The sequence below is a fragment of the Hipposideros armiger genome, unplaced genomic scaffold (assembly GCF_001890085.2).
Source record: "Hipposideros armiger isolate ML-2016 unplaced genomic scaffold, ASM189008v1 scaffold_264, whole genome shotgun sequence".
Classification (NCBI taxonomy): Eukaryota; Metazoa; Chordata; class Mammalia; order Chiroptera; family Hipposideridae; genus Hipposideros; species Hipposideros armiger.
The window spans coordinates 1,384,137-1,402,488 of NW_017731614.1; the positions used below are offsets into that span (position 1 = coordinate 1,384,137).

An 18,352-nucleotide genomic window follows, 5' to 3' on the forward strand; every position below is an offset into this window, starting at 1 on the left:
AGGGGAGCACTCATGTCTCCTGCAGGGAAGCTGCCCCTCCGGGTGCCACATCTGGGGCATCTCTGAGGAGTGACAAGACAGTCACCTATCAGGACCTCGCAGCCTCATGCCTGTGGAGTGCCCACCTGGCAGAGGCAGGGACAGGTCTGGTCCTGGGCCCCAGAGCCAGGACTCCAACGTCCCCCAGGGCCAGCCGCTCAGTGCCCACTGATGGCTGTCACGCCAGTGTGCAGCCCTGGGTGACCAGATCTGTGTTTTCAAGAGAAGCAGGAATCTGGATTTTTTTTGGTGAGCTCTTCTGATTCAATTAACAAAAGGCACAGTGTGGTTTAAACCGCACCTGTCTACAGGCGAAGGGCCGCCAGTTCATAAGGCCTGCTCTGTGAGCGCTTGGGTTTTGCATTTGCTCCTCTTATGTTGCTTATATTATTGGAAACAGCCCAGATAGTCACTGAGCTGCAACTCCCTGCTAGGTGGAAACAAGGTATCAAGTCATGGAGCGTTTTAGTAGAGGAGAAGACAGTGGACAGAAAGATACGTCAGGTGATAAGTGTTATGAAGAAAAATAAAGCAGGGCTACAGAAATAGAGTGGTGGGGAGAGCTAAGCAGACATGCAGGAGAAATGTGTTTTCGGGAGAAGGAACAGCTAGCCAGTGCAAAGGCCCTGCGGCAGGGCCATGTTTGATATGTTTGAGGAGCCAAGAGCAGTTCAGTGTGGCTGAAGCAGAGGGAGCTATGCGGAGAGTAGGAGGAGGTAAGGCCAAAAGTAGCAGGGGTCAGATTGCACAGGGGATTGTATGCCCTCAGATAAGTTTGGTTTTAACTCTTGTGTGAGATGGGAGCCATGGAGGATTCTGAGTGAGGGAGGGATATGACCTGACTTGAGTTTTAGCAGGCTCCCTCTGGCTGCCATAGGGCTGAAGGGGGCAAGGGTGGGTGCAGAGAGGCTGGGAATTGGCTACTGTACTGGTCCATAAAGAGAGAGAGTAGATGAGTGGTTGACAGGCTGTGGTGTGGGGAGAGTGGGGTGTGACTGCTAATGCGTACGGGACTCCTTTTGGGGGCATGAAAATGTCCTGAAATTAGGACTGTGGTGATAGTTGCACAACTCTGATTACACCCAAACCATTTTATAGGGGTGAACTGTATTTCAATAAAAAGAATTTAGAGCACACCAGGATTTCTGAACAAAATTGATATGCAGAAAGAAGATTGGAAGGAAGTAGTGACTGTCACAGGGGGAAGGGGCCCTGGATTCCTTTCTTCCTTTGTACTTTCATATACTTTCTAACGTTCTCTCTAAAAAATCAGTGCTTTGTGACATGGGGAGGGGGTGGGCAGGGAACTGGTTTGGAGGGGCTGCCTACTCACTCCAGTCCGCCGAGCTCTGTCTGTCTGCTGGGCTTCGTGTGGCAGGTCTGGAGCAGGAACGCTTGCTCCGGCCCCCAGCGCTGACCAGCTGGAATTCCATTCCCGCTCACGTGGCCTTGGTCAAGTTACAGGACCAGAGATCCCAGCGGTCTTCCCCATCTGGTGTCCCAGCTGCCTGGATGACGTCCCCACCCAGAGACCACCTTTGCGCCCTCAGCCACAGGCTGCTTACCACCTCCCCAGGCAGCTTGCTCATTCCATTTCTGGGCAGCTCTGCCTGTTAACAAGCTCTTCCTTATATGGAGGTGAAATCTGTCTTCCTGTTGCTTCTACCCCTCCTCAGCTCCCTCTCTGGGCCCCAGTTTCTGGGTCTGTAGCATGGGGCTCCTGGGCCCCTCTCTGCTCCAGCCCCCACTTGACTTTGGGAGGTTGGGAAGGGACTCAGGGACTAGTAGTCGAGAGCACATGTCTGTGGTCACCCAGCACTGGGGATAAAGTGGGCACTGGGGACAAAGTGTGCATGGGCCTTTGCCCCAGCAGCACAACCAAGTAGGATTTCCAAATGAAACATCCAGACCATCACCATGAAGTTGGAATTTGATACTTATCCCAGAGATTGGAAACTCGGATACCTCCATGGGCCAGGAGGGAATAATAATCGGAGCTCATGATGTGGCAAACCCCACAGTGACTTTCACGGAGAATTTCCATCGATCCTCAGCACAACCCAGGCCCTGCTATTCTCCCATTCTTTTTTTCTAAATATTTTATTGGGGAATTGGTGAAGGGGAACAGACAAATGGGAGAGGGGAACAGCGTTGGGGAATCAGAGGAAGGGGGACAGACAAGTTGCTGTCCTTTTGTTCTTCAGTCTAGTTGTGGAGGATGTCACTTCACTGGCCCATGTTGGTATTATGATCATTGCGCTCTTCCTTGATGAGGCAGTCGGTGGCCGGCTATTGGATGGCTGCTCACAGTGGCTCACGGCAGCCCACTGCAGCCTATGCCATCGCTGGTGACTCACAGCAGCCCAGCTCCAGGTCGAGCTGTTGTTCACAATCTTAGCTGTAGAGGGCGCAGCATCACTGGCCCATGTGAGATCTGAACCGGCAGCCCTGCTGCTCAGAGCTGGCGTCCCAAGCCAACTCTTAACTGATGCGCCACTTGGCCAGCCCTAATTCATTTTAAAGGTGGAGAAAACTGAGACTCGGAAATGTCATGTGAAGCAGTTGAATGTGACTCTTGTCACACAGCTTGGGAGTGGTGTGGACTGTGTAAGAAAGCTGACCGACAAGCACCCTCTCTACCACAGAATGTGTGGAAACAGGATTGGGAGGACATACTAATGGCGGCTGGTTGGACTTGGCTTTGGCCCTGGCAGTTGTTGAGTGAAGGATCCTCATGCTTGCTCTTATAGCTGCCTTGTCTCAGGGGCTGGGTTTGGGAGGGTTCTCTTGGTCTCAGACTGAGCTTTTTACTAAGTTTAGGGACAGAGAGATTACGTGGCCTAGAGGTCTGCTTTCCAGCCCACATCACCCCCCTCCCTGGGAAGTAAGCAGAAGCAGGAGCAGTATCCCTCTTTTCGGCTGTGGAAACTGGGCCCAGACAGGGTGTGGAGCTGCCCAGGGACACACAGCAGGGATGCGACAGAACTGGACTTGCGCTGGGGGTGGGCAGGGGTAGCACCTTTCTTGGTTTAGGGAGGAGGGCTTCATCCCCCAGTAATGCTCCTGGAGAGCCCAGGTGGATGTCTGAAGCCAGGGGTTTGCTTCTTTCCTCCACATGTTCTGGGCTGAACTGCTCTGAGCTGGGCCCTGGGCATAACAGGTGAATAAGAACAGCTCCTTGAGAAGCTCACAAGGCAGGATCAGGGTTCCGGCTGCCCCTGAAGTCATTCAGGCCTCTCTTCTCTCTGAGCCTCCGTTTCCATAGCTCTAAAATGGACTAAGCACACTTACCTCAAAGGATTGCTGGGAGGATTCCATGAGGAGTGCTTGGCAGAGTTAGAACCATCTCTGTATGCCACCCCCATGCCTCGTGGTACAGTCACCTGGGTTCCACCAGGGAATTTGGGGATGAAGCCAAACCAGGAGGAGAAGTATAAGAACAATAATCTCCTCCTCCTCCCCCTCCTTCCGTCTTCCCCCCTCCTTACCCTCCTCTTACTCAAGTGATAAAAATTCACGCAGCAGGGCCGGCCGAGTGGCGCATTGGTTGAGAGCTGCCTTGTGACACCAGAGGGCCCCGGTTCGGATCCCACATATGAGGGCCAGTGACACTGCCCTCTACAGCTAAGATGCTGAACAACAGCTCAACCTGGAGCTGGGCTGCCGTGAGTCGCCGGCGACGGCGTAGGCTGCAGCCCCTGTGGCAGTGGATTGCCATGGGCTACCGTGTGTAGCCAGCAGCCAGCGTGAGCAGCCAGCAGCTGCTGTGAGCGGCCGTCCAGAAGCCAGCGACTGACCTGCCTCGCCCGGGAAGAGCGCAATGATGGTGCCAACTTGGGCCAGTGAAGCAACATCCTCCACAACTAGACTGAAGAGCAAAAAGGACAGCAGCTTGTCTGTTCCCCTCCCCCAATTCCCCAATAAAAATCTTAAAAAAAAAATTTCACGCAGCACAGTGAGCGACCCTCCTACTCCCAACCCTCCTTTTTGACCTGCACTTTCGTCTCCATCCTTCTAGAGGCCCTGCAAATTTGGGCACCCCTGAAAAGAGCTATCCATTGGAATGTTCCTTGGGGGTTCGAGGACTTTCCTGCCCCAGAGCAAGCTGAGCCCCAGGTCTCTGCCATCCCAGGGACTGGGTCTCCCTTAGCAGGGAGGGAGCTGGCCAAGCTAGCCCAGGTCCAGGTAGGAGCTGCAGCTATCAAGATTACAGGGGTCCGCACCTGGCTAGGGCTGAGGGCTGGGGACCAGGAGGGGCCCTGGGCCAGCATCCTTGGTGCCACCAGGTCAAGGGAGGGCAGAGCTGAGGAGCTCTGACCTGAGCTGGGAAGGGGCTGGAGGGGTCATTTGAGGGGTGGTTGAGCCACCCAGAGATTCCCAGGAGCTCATCCCCTCCACCCCTGGGCACCTGGGCACCTAGGAACAAATGATGTGTGGAGGCAGGTAGCTGCCATCCAGATGTGTGTGCGGGTTCTTATGTGCACTTATATAGAGGAGCCTGTGTGTGTCCTTACATGTGCATCTGTGTCACATTTACATGTGTGCACGTCCCTGTTTACATCTTCTGCCTGTGTGCTATTAGCGTGTGTGTCTCTGACCTTGTGAGTATGTGAACACACAGATGGTGTGCCATGCAGTTCCACCTGGGGGAGTATGTGTGTCTATGCATGTCCTGATGGCCCAGATCTGCTGTGTGATGTGGGGATTCTCTGTAAAGCTGGGGCTTCTGCCGCCACCCAGAGTTTGAGGGAGGGAATAGTGCTCACCCTCTCATGGGGTTCCCTTCCGGAGCAGACGAAGGAAGCCTCGGGCTCAGGGAAGGGCCTGAGGGCTCCGCAGCCTCTCAGAAGTAGAGAAGGAGAAGGGGTGTCGGCATTTCCACTCTCAGGCACCTGGGGCACCACTGGTCCTGGGTTCAAGGGTCTTTGTGGCCTGGTGAGAAGGGGCAGGGGTGTGGACAGTCCATTTGTTTGTGTGGGTGTCTGATTGGGTGTCAGGTGGGCATATGAGTGCTGGTGCCTGTCGTCCCAGGCCTTGGGTGTCTGCATGTGTGTTTGTGTGTGAGGGCCTCGGGCTGGGCCTGTGGGTCTGACTATGGGGTGTGAGTTTTTTTTACTTGGGGTGAGTCTGTGTTACCATCTGGCCTGCTTGCACTGGCTTAGGCAGGCCTCCTGCTCGGTGACACTGGACTCTTCTCATGGAACGTGCCAGCAGCCTTGGGCCCTCCTTGGTCACTGTATGGCCCTGAGGTCTCAGTGTGGACTATGTGCAGGGTTGATGGTGTTTCTTGCCTCAGGGGTGGGATGGCTCTGAGCTTCCCACATGGTCCCTGGTGGCCTGGTGGAATGTGTCCGCAGGATGGCCACCATGGTGTGCCTCTGCCAGCACTGGGGTTCAGGCTCAAGCTGGGGCTGGGGTCAGAGGTCAATCTATAGCAGGGGCCAGATGTTGGTGTGTGGCTAGAGACTATGGCTGGGGTCAGAAGTCCACTCATGGTAGAAGGTAGGAGTCTCAGAGGCACAGAGGCCTGCAGAGGCCTCAGCCACACCACTGCTCTGAGCTCCTTGGTGGCTTCCTGTCCACGAGTGTGGATTTGAGCCCTGGGCTGCACCTTGAGAGGTAGGGACACAGGCTAAGAAGGCGCCTGTGGGCCCGGCTGGGTGCCACCCGGGCTCATGGCTCTGTGAACTGCTTCCCTGGCTGTGACAGGATCCCAGCCAGGCCAAATGTGCTGTGAGTGCGTGACCTTGGTCACAGCCAGGAACCAAGGGGTAACCTCTGGACCCAGGACCTAGCCAGAGAAAGCAGAGCAGGGCATTTTCTCCCCACACTGAGGAGACCCCTGTGTGTCCCGCTCCTGGTGCCTCCTTCTCCTCACCCTGTCACTTGGTCATTCTTTTTTCCCTCTCCCCTTCATTTGCTTTTTTCTCCCCCATTCTTTTCCTATCTCTCATCTGCCTCCCTTCTCCCTCCCCTGTCCTTCCTTCCCATTTCTGTCTGTCTGCCTTTCCAGCTGCTCAACCCTCCTCTTTTACCCATTAAGCCCCACCCCCAGCCCTGCCTGCAGCCACCTTGCCTTCTCCAAGCTGAGAGACACAAGCTCAGCATCTTCTAGTCACTCAGATGTTGAGAAAGAGAGGTGAGTGCCAGTGGGGGTGGTGTGGGGCTTTTGGGCCTTGCTGGCCTGGCTAGCCCAGGAGAGGGAGGCTGCAGGGGCCAGGGGTGAGAGGTTACAGAGAGGTGAAGGTTCCTCCACTGGAGCCCAGCCCAGAGAAGAGGGTCCCTAGTGGGTGAGTCTGCCCTGTCGGAGTCTGAAGCTGTATGACAGCATCTGGTGGCCTCCCACAGTCTAGTAAAGATGGATGGACAGACAGACAGATGGCAGAGAAAGCCACAGACAGCAGAGATCAAAGGTTGTACAGATCAAAGGCAAGCAGAGAGAGCTGGTTTCAGTCACAGGCATTGGTGGGCAGAACCCATCCCCGCCCCCGCCAGGAGAGGTGGACGCCACCATGCAGCCTTTCTCCTGCCCTGACTCTGAGCAGAACCAAAATAGGAAGATCCCAGATCTTCCTCTGACTTCTACTGCCATCCCCTGGGATGTGGAGTGGGGGATGGTTGGAGAGGTGGGGGGAAGGGGAGGTACGCCAACTGACTGAAAATGTGAAAACTTAAGGGAACTTGGATATTTATAATCCTGATGCCTCCCCACCACCCCCAGCTAAAACGTCCAGTTCTTTGCTTTCAAAGAAACATTTTCTCTAGTGCTTTGCACTCAGTCCTCCGTGGTGGCCTAGCACTCAGGAAGTGCTGAGCATTAGAGGGTTTTGGTGGGGGAGAAAAAGGAACAGGGCTAGAATGGTTTAGTGACCATGCCAGCCCATGAGGGCAGGGTGTTGTCTGTTTTGTTCACTGTTGTCTCCCTAGTGTCCCCGACAAAGCTCCATAAACATACTCCAAAGGAGAGATTCATGGAGTGAAGATTCATGGAGTGGATTCTTTTAGTTGGTCTGGGAGAATGACAGGAGCCATGAGGGAGGGGAGGCAAAGAGGTACCCTCAGCCACTGACCTGGACTGACTTGTTCATAGAAAGGGGAAACTGAGGCTCGGAGTGGGAAAGTGACGTGGCAGGTCACCCGATGCTGATTCAGGCAGGGGACTGCTCCAGGTACATCCACTAAAGATGGAGCCTATTCAGCAGCTTACAGATTGACATGAAGGTCATTAACCTGTCAGAGGGGGTAGGGTGGTTCTGTCCTGAGGAGTTGCTCTCTCCCCAGCCCATTCACCTCCCATGACTGGCTGATTGCTGTAGCTCCATCCTTCTAGTTGCTCAGACCAAATGCACCAGCTAATCCTGTTAGCCCTGCTTCCAAAATAAATCCACAATCTGATGCCTCCTCAGCTCTCCACGGCCCCCACCCTGACCAGACCCTGTCATTGCCTTTCTGGACTCATGCAGGAGCCACCTCAATGGTCTTCTCACTCCTGCCCTAGCCCTATGCCTGTTTTCTTCACAGCAGCCAGGAGGGAGTCTGGGACCTCAGGGAGATCACATCCTTCCTGTGCTCAAAACACTGGAGGGATTCCTCCTCTCACTCCCTGTAAAAGCCAAAGTTCTTACAACCATGTGTCAACTCTCTGTCCCCATCTCTTTCCACTTACCCCATCGCTCTCTGTCCTCCAGCCACACCAGCCTCTGCCATTCCTTGAAAATTCCCACCCTGCTCCTGCCTCAGGGCCTTTGCACTTGCTGTTCCTTCTACCTGCACAGCTTTCCCTCCAGATGCATGCCTCATTACCTTAGTCTTTCAAGTCTGTTCTTAAATATTTTCAAGCGTGAGTTCCCTGACCACCCAATATGAAAACACAGCCCTCCCCCAGATGCTCCCAGCCCCCTTCCCGGGTTTTTTTTATTATTTTTTACAACACTGCCTCACCTAAATGTAAACATACTACATAACTTATTTATTCATTCTATTTGTCTGTATCAGGACTAGAAAGACCCAAAGCTTTGTCTCATTCCTTGCCCTGAATCCTCAACACTTAAAACAGTGCCTCATAGTAGGTGTTCAGTAAGTATTTTCCAAGCAAATGGATGAATATTTTGTTACACTCAAGTTGTGTGACCTTGGGCTAGTCAGTTTTCTGGACAACAGTGACCCAGTCTCTGAAATAGGGAGGGTGACTGATCTGAGGGAACGAGAGAGACTAGAAATCACTGGCTGACTAATCCATTAACGTGTAGAGTAGATGTTGAAATCTTCCAGGCCACCTCTGACTCCAGACCTTCATACTTACACGTCAGGGCCCTAACACTGTCTACTCCTTGGAGAACCATGGCACCCCAAGGCCAGGAGGACCTGGGGGTTAACAGACCAGGGCTAAGCTTGAAGGCAACTTCTGGGTCTCAGTGGCACCAGCCTAGCCTGGTATATGGAGTCCAGGCCCCTCTTTTCTGCCTTTTGTGCCCACCTGGGTGGCCCCTGGATAACCCGTCCCTGGTGGTCTGTCAGAGAGCCCAACATCTGGCAGCCCTGCTGACCTCTTTGCCTGCACTCCCCAGTCCCTGCCTGGGGTCCCTTCCCTGGCCTGTTTATTATTTAACCCTGGAATGGCATTTGGACACACACACTTTGCAGGAAAGCAGCTCTTCAGATAGTGCTAGGCAACCAAAAGGGTGACCTGTCCAGGCCCAGGCTCTCCTGAGTACAGCCACACCTCACCAGGAAAGATCAGACCCCTTGAGACCTGTGAACATCCACAGCCCTCCCACCAGCCAAGCAAGGAGTTCCTGTCTCCCCACTTAACCTGGGATAGGACTTACATAGCAGGTGGTGGAATCAGACCCCTGGCCAGAGCAGGGAGCTTGCCAGTCAGGCAGCCTCCCCTGCTAGTTGTTCCCTCAGCATTTATGGAGCACCCGCTGTGAGCTGGGTGCTGCCACTGTGATCCCCTGGACTCTTGCCCATAGAGTCTGATGAACAAGCAAGGATTTGGCAGCCATGCAGACCTAAGTTTGAATTTTGATGTTATTTCATTCATTCGCTTGCTCTCGTTCACTTCCCATATTGAGCACCTGCTCTGTGGTCGGCTGAAGTGAGCCAGATCTCTCTGGAAACCTATAGTCAGGTAGGGATCAGATTGTCTTGCTGTGTGTTCTTTTTTTTTTTTTTAAGATTTTTTTTATTGGGGAATTAGGGGGATGGGAACAGCGCTAGGGAATTGGGGGAAGGGGAACAGACAAGTTGCTGTCCTTTTGTTCTTCAGTCTAGTTGTGGAGGATGTTGCTTCACTGGCCCAAGTTGGCACCATCATTGCGCTCTTCCCGGGCGAGGCATATCAGTCGCCGGCTTCTGGACAGCAGCTCACGGCGGCTGCTGGCTGCTCACGCTGGCTGCTGGCTACACATGGTAGCCCATGTCAACCCACTGCAGCAGGTATTGCAGCCTACTCTGTTGCCTGTGACTCAAGGCAGCCCAGCTCCAAGTTGAGCTGTTGTTCAGCATCTTAGCTGTAGAGGGCAGTGTCACTGGCCCTCATATGTGGGATCCGAACTGGGGTCCCCTGGTGTCCCAAGCCAGCTCTTAACCATGGCGCCACTTGGCCGCCCGACTTGCTGTGTGTTCTTAACAAAGTCCTTTTGATGGCTGAGTTTCTCCTTTCAGAGATGGGCAGGTCCCTGCTTGGGGGACTGTCCTGAGGACCCTCCATGATAACACTTGTAGAAGGACCCTGGCCAGGTAGGGAATTTACTTCCACCTTTGGCAGATGTGAATTTGTACCCCTCTGCTAAACTGCCCTCAGGAATAACACAGAGACCCCTGGAACAGATGAAGGGCTCTACTCTCCTTTAGGATAAGCCATACGGACACTGTCTCATTCCTCCAAACTACTAGGTCATGTGTCTAGAATCCAGAATCCATGAAGAGCACTCATTGAACGACCTCTGATGAGTCAAGTGACCTGTGGCTTGCCGTGTTATTCTCCATCCCCACCCATCCCCATTGTTCTCCAAAGGGGCTATTGGTTCAAAGAAGAGAAAGCCCTGAGCTGGGTCAGGTTCACAGGAGGAAAGCTTGTGTCAGCCTCATTCATTGATTCACTCATTGATTCATTCAACAAATACTTATTGAATGTATGCCAGGCACCATTCCAGGTACAGAGGACACACCAATGAGCAAACACATAAAAATAAATACAAAATACACAAGTAAATTATATGGTACATTAGAAGGTGGGGAAGAACATTCTAGGCAGATAGACCAGCAAGTGCAAAGGCCGAGGTAAGAGTGTGCCTGGTCAATTCAAAGAACAGTAGTGAGTAAGGGGGAAGCATGCGATCAGAGGAGTGGTGGGGCCTGATTGTGTGGGATCTCCTCAGCTACTAGGGGGACTGTTTTCTTCTGATCACTGTGAAACCAGGGAGGGAAGGGGAGGGGAACTTGTCCCTGTACCCCAGGGGAAGAGGGCACATGCTACCATCCTAATTATCCTTCCAGTCTTGACCTTGCAGGTGGCTGGCTGCATGGAGGAGGTGGTTGATCAGGATGTGACAGACAGCAGAAGCTGAGGGTCAGGTGGCACTGTGACAAGGGTTGTGGGTTGGTCTGTAGCTGGGTTGGTGGTCCCAGCAGGGATTTGGGCTTTTTTTTTTGTCTAATAATACACACAGTGGGCCTCTTCTGGCTCACCCAACAGCTTCAGGACAGAGGGACCCTGGTTCCCAGGCCAGATCTTGAAGGTAGAGACCAAGCAACCTGCATTTTAAAGATGGAGAACCCAGAGCCCAGAGAAGAGCTGGGCTGCCTAGGGCCTGAGGGCTGGAAATGGGTGCCTGCAGTGGCCTCTTTGTTTTTGTAGCATCCTCACCAGGTGAGTCAGGGATCAGCCCAGAGGGCACTTTTGGGGCCTATTTCTGGGAGAGAGGCCAGGAATCTGGATGCTCCAGGCCTGATAGTAAGATGTTGATTCCTAGGCAAAGGGAACAGCATGTGCAAAGGCTCTGGGCACTTGGATTATTTCTGAGCTAGAGCCCAGGAATCTGTTATTTTAGTTTCCCAGGTGACACGCACCAATGGTAGGTTTGGGATGGACCATTCAGACCACTGGGGTAGCCACCAGGCCCTGCACAGCCTTCATCCAAGGACCTGGAGGCACAGCAATCCTTTCATGAAACCCCTTCTCACTGGCCTTACCCCAGCCCAGGATGTGCTGAGGGGAGGGTGCTGCCTGCCACATCCCTCTTTAAAGAGTCACCAGGCCTCAGTGAGAGCCAGGGAGCACGTAGAAGGCTTCTCCCCACACCCCACCTGGCCAGACATAGTAGGGGCAGGGGTGGTGGGGGATGGGGGTTGGGGGTGGGTTCGGAGATGGGGGGAGGGGGTCAGGCGATCACTGAACCGCAAAAAAACGTTAAGTATGATAGAGGTCGTGGGGTGCGCTCTTCCCTCTTACCAAAACAGAGGGGTCTGAGTCGGGTAGCATAGGTGGGGGTTGAGGAGTGAAACAGACTAACGAGCAGGAGAAAGTGGAGAGATCCAGGTCTGACACGTCTGTGTGGTCCCCTGGCTCAATAATCGAGTGGACCGATGATAGGTCAGACACGTGTCTGGAGAGAGAGGTGCGTGGGTAGATGGAGATGATGGATGAATGAATGAATGGCTGCGTGGGCGGAGAACAGCCTAGCGAGGGGCGGCCCAGCAGAGCGCTCAATCACAGCCCTGTGGCAGGCGCCCCCCTACTGCGGCCCCGCCCGGGGAGCGTAATTCCGTGCCCCCAGGGCTCGGGAGCTGCTGCCCGTTGCAGCTCCTGTACCGGGGCAAGGAGGGGCCGCGCCAGCGCCGCGGGGCTCCATACGCCACCCTTTAGTGCGCCGGCTGAGCCACCCCTCGGCCGCGGGGGGGAACCTCGAGGTGCAGTTCCGCCTCGAGGCCTCCGGCCCCGTTCTTTGTCTCGGCCTAGTCCTCCGCTGTTTCCCCACCACGACCTGCCCCTTCAGGCAGTCCTCGCCTCCAGCTTCCGGGCTGCTCCCGGATCTCCGAGTGTCAGTTCCCGCTGCCCCCAGCCCTTAGGCGGCTCCCCGGGCCCAGAAGCGTTCTCCAAACCCAGTGCCTCTAAGACCGCGGCGCCGGCAATTGCAGGGATCTCCAAGCTGTGTCTCCGGTGCGGAGAGAGGGGACACGGGATGAAGGCCCCCCCCCTCGTCTCCGCCTTCTGTCCCCCCGCCCCTTCTCTGCCACTACTCGCCGCGCTGCGCCCGATCCCAGTGCAGCCTGTTCCCGCCTTAAGCGGCTCTTCTACAGCTATGTGATCCCCGACGCTACGCGGGCCACCCCTTCACCCCGCCCGCCCGGCCTCAGACCCACACGCAGAACACAGTCCCACGCAGTCCCACACAAGAGCGCCCGGAGACACTCCACAGCCTCTCGCCGACCCACAGCCCTGCACAGGCGCACTGCCCCCTCCACGCGCAGACCCACAGTCCCAACAACCGCAATCTCGCTCGCAAACAAGCCCACACAGATACACAACATGCCTCAGACACACTCAGACACAATCTCCCCACACAACCTCACACACAGACTCGCACAGGCGCAGTCCCACCCACGCAATCCCACAACCCCCCTATAAACAGTCGCACACAAACACGACCCCACACAGGCACCGCATCACTCAGTCCCTCGGAGACCCAGACACACATTCACAGCTCGCAGCCATTCACAGCTCGCAGCCAGACCCGCACACCCCGTGACATTCACACGTAGGGCAGACCAGAAATATACAGCCACACTGATACACACACGGACCTAAACGCGCCACCAAGAGCTCACGCATCGGCTCGTAAGTCACTGGAAAAATATTAAAGCGTTCCCTCCCTCCCTTTCTATCTCCGACACGCGCGCGCGCACATACACACAAATGGAGACACTCAACGCCCCCCCACACACACACACAACCCCTCGTCTCTAAGCTGTTCGGAACCTCCTAGCCCGTGACCCCGAGGCCCCGCGGTAAGAGCCGCGGGAGCGTCTCCCTGCAGCCCCCTCCTCCCGCTGGCGTCCGTCCGGAGCTCACCACTCCTTCCCTCGTCTCCTCCCTCTCTACCCCCTCCTCCGCCTCCCCTCTCCTCCTCTCCCCTCCCCTCCCCCGCGTCTGGGGCGCGGGCTGCGCGCAGTCAAGCCCCCTCGTCGCGCGCCCCTCCCCGCGCGCGCCCAGCGCCCGCATCGCGCTTGCAGAGTGGATGCGGCCACAGGGCGGTCTCTAATTACCTCCTGTCCCCCGGCGGCCGGTGAATAATGGCTACTGAGGGCGCTCACAGGGGTTGCTGAGAAGGAAACGCGGGGCGCGAGAGGCGCGGCGCGCGCGGGAGCGCGAAGGAGAAAGGAGCGAGCCGGGGGCTGCAGCGAGCGGCGGGCGGAGAGAAAGGAATCGTGCGAGCGCTCACATTTTTTTCTCCCAAGGATCTCATCTGGCCGCCGCGTTCTGGAAGAGGCGCGCGCGCTCGAGGAGGAGAGAGACCGCGCTGGGAAAGGGAAACGGCAAAACGCGCAGCGCCGGCGCTTGGGAGACACAAGAGGAGCCCGCAGGTATTGTTGGTGGCAGAGCTTTGTGTCTTTGGGGGGCTGTTCGGAGCGCGAGGGCTCCTGGAGACCCCAGCCCGCCGCCGCGCTCAGACCTGCTCCAAACCCGGGGCTGCCGGCGGGGGTCTCCGCCTACCTCCGGCACCCCCTCCCGCACGCGGCGATCTTGGCTGGAGTTGCAGATTTGCCTGCTTTGGGGGTTTTCCACGCTGGTTGAGGGAATCGGTCTCAGAAGGAATTTGTTTAAAAAAAATTTTTTTTGGCCTTAGTTTGGTTGTGCTGGGGATCTCCCCCTCCCCTTTCCTCCACGGTCTTGGCGACAGTGGTACTGGCGGAAGGCAGAGGGCTGAGATGGCGGACCTGGCAGCCGCGAAAGGGGAGGTGAGGGACGCCGGAGGAAGGAGTTTTGCTCAAGTTCGCAATCTGCGCCCTGGGGCGGTCAGGCGGAGGAGGGCCGTTTGCCTCCCTTGTCCTGCTCCGGGTAATCGTTGGGAAACTTCCCGAGAGCACAGCCTCCCGGGGGACTCGGCGCCCCCTACGCCTCCGGCCGCGGCGGCCCCTCCTTGCCGCCTGCGAGCGCTTAAGGTCGCGCTCTCCCCTCCCCCGCCTTCCTCCCTCCCCCGGCGGCTTCCGGATCTGGACAGAGCTAGAGGAGCAGCTTCAAACACTTCCCCTGGAGACCCCTCCCCACTCCCCGCTTCAGAGCCTGCGGGATAGCCCCGCTGCCTTGCACCCCCGCCTCACGCGCGCAAGAGTGGCCAGGCTGACAATAAAATCTCGCGCTTCTGCTGTTGGGGTGGGGGTGGTCGTACAGCGCTTTCTCTCGTAGGGCTACTGACCCGGCGCAGGGGGAGGGGGAGGGGATCTCTTAAGGGGAGGGGCTTGTTTGGGTTAGAGACGTTGACGTCGGATGGCGCCTGAGGGGAGGGGCGGGGGCGAGGTAGGATGCACGAAGGAGGCCTGAGGCTTGGGTTCTCGGCCGCGGCTGGTGGATTTTAGCCCCTCTTGGACTTGGTGATTGGCTGGTGACTTCAGGCCGTCTGAGAGCCCCCCCGTCTCGGCCTCCTCCGTTCAAGTACAATGCGGGCTTCAGAGGTGATCCCGAGGGCGGCGGCGGCGGCGGCGGCGGCGGTGGTGGTGGTGTGTGTGACGAAGTGTTTGCCTCCTGCGATCCACAGCAGACGCTGCTTTGGAGATCCGGAAGCCGCGCTCCCTCCCTCAAGGGCTGGGGGGAAGGGGAGAAGAGAGAGAAGGGGAGCGGTGGGAACTTCTTTAACCACCGGGGCTATGGAAAGGGAATGCTAGGCCAGAGAATTTCTGGGGATCACAGTCCTGACGGGGGCTCAACTCAAAGTAGGGGCCACGAGATCAGAGGCTTCTACGCACTCAGAGCTCCCAGATCCTTTTGCTCCTTTGGGGGTAGTGTGGAAGGGGTTAATTGGATTGCCAGGTAAGCATCCCAAGGGCTAAAAAGGGGAGTCCTTCCTTTTCCTGGGGTAGGAAGAGAAAAAGCCAGGCCCAGGGACCCCAAGCTGAACACCCAAGCAGGTGAAGGAAATTCTTCTCCCTATTTAAAGAGAGGATTCCTGGGGAGTGGGGAGGTACCTGGTTTGGGGGGGGGCAGTGGCAGACAGTTTTCAGGCCATTCTGTGACTTGGTCCAGGAATAGAAAGAGTTAACCCTCCCCAGAAATCTGTCAGCCCCCACACTTCAGGAACTGGGAGTCGGACCCTTTGACATGCTAACAGCCTGTGGTTCTAGCAAATTCCTTGTGCTGTGCTCCCTTAGCAGCAGCCGCCGCAGCCGGACCAGACTTGGCTGGGTGGTGCCTTGTTCAGGGACCTTAGGGAGGCTGAAATCAGAGCCCAGAGAGGGTGTTGCTGCCAGGTAGCGGCCTTGTGGCCTCGAGGGGAAAGGGGTTACTTGCCAGAGCCACTGGAACTGGAAGTGGAATTGTGGTAGGGGTGGGGTCCTTCAGCACTTGCCCCATTCCCCACCTCCACCCTCACCACCTACAGCTGGAGGCTTGGTGGTTATAAGGGTGAGTTTCTGACCCATAGGCTAAACTGTGAGACCCTAGGAGCTGAGGGCAGGCGTGGATAAGGCCACCGGAAGGCAGGACCTGCCAACAGGCTTGATTTCCCCTCACTGGGGCGGGGCCTGTTGTGGCACAAACCCCTGTGGTGTGGAGTTCTTTGAGGGGCTGTCTGCTGTCTTTCCCACCCACCCCACATTTCCGTTTCTTGCAGGTGAGAACCATTTCCTGCAGATCTTAAAGCTCCTGGCACAGGATGGGCACTCAGCTTTGGCTGGACAGACAGCAGTGAATGAATCAGTGATGAATGAATGAATAAATGAATGGAAGGGGAAAGTTTCTCAATTGGAGGCATTTAGTCATTTAAAAAAAACCACCTTTTTGATATATATGTTTTTGAAATATGCTTCATAGAAAATCTAAAAAATAAAAAGGTTACTGACGGTCTTAGTGGACTATGACAACATTAATATTTTGATGTGGTCCTTTGCAGTTTTGTTGACTTGGTGGTTTGTTTTTTAAAAGCTTTGTCGTCATTCTCTGTATTCGGTGTATATCCTGCTTTCTCTGTTGGCGTATATATCCTGCTTTCTCTGTTAGCGCTAGCAGTAGCCTTTTCCTGTTTTGTAACCAGCTCTTCATAAACACCATGGGTTAATGTCTCTAGGGTTTTCCAATCTGGTGGATGTACCATCAATTACTTAATATTCCCCTTTTGTTTAACATTCTGGATGCTCCTGATGAATGGGGTAGTGGATATATTTTGTGTAGAAAGCTTTTTTTGATGTTTAAGATGATTTCCTGAAAATGATTCTGCTGATGCCAAAGGCTCTGACATGCCTGCAGTGAAAGAAATGGGCTTCTCATTTTTTTTGGAGAAGTGGTACACTGTTCTTCCTTCCAGCACAATCTAGAACCTTCTATCAGAACCAAAAAGAACATTAGTGATGAATCACCTGCCTGACCTCTCCCCTTTGACAGAGGAGAAAAGGGGAGTCCAAAGATGAAGTGAGTCCCAAGGTTACATAGCAGTTGCTGGGCCTTGCAGCAGTCAAGAAAGGGCTACTGATGTGCCATTTTGGTTCCTGCACCCAGGAGAAGTCTCTAGGGGTCCTTTAGACTGACCTTGTCCATTTGACAGGTGGAGGCACTGAGAGCCCAAGAGAGAAGCACCCAGCATGCCCCTGGTCTCACCAGCTGTATTGCCAGACAGGCCCCTAAAGTCTGTGTCACACACATTGGCCGTGTCCATGGGATCTGGGATTACCCAAGAGGACCCAAAGGACTCAAAACAGGGGCAGTGAGAGAGGTGGTACTATAGATGTCAGAGGACCCCAGTGGTGTGCCCCTACCCCCATGCCTCAGTTTACTTGTCCAAAAAGCTAGCGATGGCTCTATTCAGAAGCTGAGGAGTGGGGAAGGACTCTCTTAAATTCTCCCTCTGATCTTAGGTTGACCCCAGGAGTAAGGGGAAAGAGAAGAGAGAAAGAGGAGGAGAGAAAAGAATGGAAAGGGAGACAGTGGGAGAGAAAGGAAAGGATTAGGAAAGAGGGAGGGAAGGTCAGGAAGGAAGAAAAGGAGGGAAGGAAAGGACCTATTTAAAATGAAGAAAGAAGAGAGAAAGCCCCCCACCCCCACCCCCCAGCCTCTTTGGGCACCCAGAAGAGAAGTAGGGGGACATCACCCTAGTGTGGGTGTTGGTGATGGCCAGTGCTGGATGATGGCCCAGAAAGGCTGGAAATCCGGGGTCGGCTCTGTCAGGGCTGAGTGGGACAGCTCTTTGGAGAGCTCTAAGGGTCAGAAGGATCCAGACCAGGTAGATGGCAAGGAGGCAAGATCTTGGTGGCTTCTCTGTTTGCGGGTTCTCCCCCCGCCACCCTCCGCCCCCAAGGGGCAGGTGGCAGGGCACCTCCATGTTGCTGGGCCTTGTAGCAGCCAAGAAAGGGGGCTGGGGCCAGGGTGTTTGTAGGGGGCAAGGTGACTGTGGCTCTGACTTCCCATCTCAGCACAGGGACCTTTTGTGTGTCCCCTACCACCCCCACCCCCTCCAACACACCCACTGGCCTTAGAGGTTTAGAGCAGCCTTCCCATGAGTGTAGGCATTTGGACATTTCTGTGGTGTGTCTTTGTGCACGTGTGTGTTCCCATGGGCGCATGCACATCTGTGTGTGCATGGTCTGTGTGTCTGGTCCTGTTTGTATATTTTGAGGGGGTTGGTGTGCCTGTCAGCCTGGGTCTGTATATGTGCCCGTGTTTGTGTGCCTTGGATCCTGTTTGTATGTTTCTTTCTTTTTTTTTTTTTTTTTTTCTTTAGCTGAGTCATCCTGCCCACCTGTTGGCAGCTCATTGGCAGCTCAGCTCGGGCCGGGACTCGAACCGCTGTTGCTCAGAGCTCAAACTCTTGAGCGAGCTCTTAACCAACTGAGCCACTTGGCCGGCCCCTTCTTAAGGAGTATGTGCCTTCTGGCTTTGGTACTTGTGTGTGCATGCATGCCTGTCTGTGTCTCTGTGAGTCTCTGACTCCACTTGTGCATTTCGGGGGTGGGGGGAGTGTGCCCCCTAGCTTGGGCACATGGCTGTATGACTGTGTATGTGAGCAGACACTTTCCTCCTAATGGCCCCAAGAGAAATCCAGGCAGCAGGCTTTTGTGCTGTTTTCAAGGTTGCAGCTGGGTGGGTGAAAGGGGGGGCGGG

General features: G+C 55.2%; 1 protein-coding gene across 6 annotated transcripts in view; it reads left to right on the top strand.

The window, feature by feature from the left end:
* Positions 1-18,352, top strand: part of RAI1 (retinoic acid induced 1) — a 122,580-nt gene that overhangs the window by 27,864 nt on the left and 76,364 nt on the right. For 5 of the 6 annotated variants that reach the window (XM_019656638.1, XM_019656639.1, XM_019656640.1 and 2 more), the window contains exon 2: positions 13,504-13,629. The gene's annotated coding sequence lies outside the window, so the exon portion shown is untranslated. Of the gene's footprint in view, positions 1-13,201; positions 13,332-13,503; positions 13,630-18,352 lie in introns of those variants that run through there. The other variant, XM_019656643.1, reaches the window with a different exon arrangement.